At 75.9% G+C, this 1301-nt stretch overlaps 1 non-coding gene across 1 annotated transcript; it reads right to left on the reverse strand.

The window, feature by feature from the left end:
- Window positions 1-201: 201 nt before the first annotated feature.
- On the reverse strand, window positions 202-312 carry TRNAL-CAA. The gene is made up of 2 exons: window positions 275-312; window positions 202-247 (listed from the first exon to the last, which is right to left on the reverse strand). It is a non-coding gene; the product is annotated as a tRNA-Leu (tRNA).
- Between the last annotated feature and the right edge of the window lie 989 nt (window positions 313-1301).

Genomic DNA, 1301 nt, shown 5'->3' on the forward strand with positions numbered 1-1301 from the left:
CCGGCCATCTCCAGGCTCCGGCTTCGGGGAAGGGGCGCCCTGGCAGAAGGGCGGGAGACAGCGGAGGCCCCCTCAGACTAAGGGTCGCTCCTTGGGGCCGGCGCCAAGGGCCCCACCGAGGGGAGCTCCCCGCCCCCATGCCCTGCCCTCCCCCGCCCCGCGCCTGGGCGGATGGGTGTCCCGGAGCGAAAAGGAAAAGTGTGTCAGGAGTGGGATTCGAACCCACGCCTCCATACGGAGACCAGAAGACTCCTGCACGGAGGAGAAGCTCACGCTTGAGTCTGGCGCCTTAGACCCCTCGGCCATCCTGACAGCCGCTGAGGCGGCGCGCTCCCAGGCCCTCTCTCTCTCCCTCAGCCGCCCCAGCACGCCTCGACCTCCAGCCCCGCACCTGTCCCGGCTGTGGCTGCCGCCTCCGCCGCCTCCCCCGCCGCCCCCTCCCCCGCGGCTCCGTCGGACCTGCTGCTCCCGCCGCCGCTCGGAGGCCGGGGTCGTGCCCGCTCAGGCCGGCCCGCAGCAGGCGCTAGACGAGTGCCGGGGGAGGAGGCCGGGGAGTCGCAGCGAGAGGAATTGGGGGAGAGGGCCGGGAAGAGGCGGCGCGCCCCGGCACCTGCCGCCGGGCCTCGACGGGCCACGTAGCCCTCGGTCCGCGTGGTGGGGGCTGCGCGAAGAAACACCGGGGCCACCAGCCCAGGCCGGGGCTGCCCACGTCCGGCTGGGCTGGTCCGTGGCGGGAGCCGAGCTCGTTAGCCTCGGTGCCGAGGGAAGGCGTGCGGGGCTCTCGGTCCGCGGGGGCTGGACAGGTCAGCCCGTGGGCCGGCGGAACTGGGCCCGGAGGCGGTGCGGAGGCTGGAGCTCCCCTTAGGCGGGCCGACCCTGGGGGTTAGGGGAGGGGAGCCCCCGAGCCGCGCTCGCCACGGCGGCCTGGCTTCGGCTGGGCCACGTCCCGGGTTTTCCCGCTCAGTGCGCGGCCCGGGGGCGGCGGGGGGGGGGGGGGGGGTGCGTGTGCGCGCGCGCGAGACTCGGCGCCTGGAGCGGCTGCGGCTGCGTTACCCACTAGGCTACTCCGTCGCTCCAGCCCCACTCTTGGGGCCAGACGGCCCCGCGTCTCTCCCCCCACGGACTAGCGCACTCTCAGGCAGCCGATGGAGGTCGTGCAGCCTCCGGGCAGGCCCGAGGATGAGCCGGGGAGAGAGCGTGAGCCCGGGCGGGGGTGCGGAGGGCGGCGGCCGAGGCAGGCAGGAGCCTCGGGCTCGGAGCGCAACCCGGGCGGCGGCGGGGCGTGGTCCGGGGGCCTCGGG

This window comes from Gracilinanus agilis, unplaced genomic scaffold (assembly GCF_016433145.1).
Source record: "Gracilinanus agilis isolate LMUSP501 unplaced genomic scaffold, AgileGrace unplaced_scaffold47473, whole genome shotgun sequence".
NCBI lineage: Eukaryota > Metazoa > Chordata > Mammalia > Didelphimorphia > Didelphidae > Gracilinanus > Gracilinanus agilis.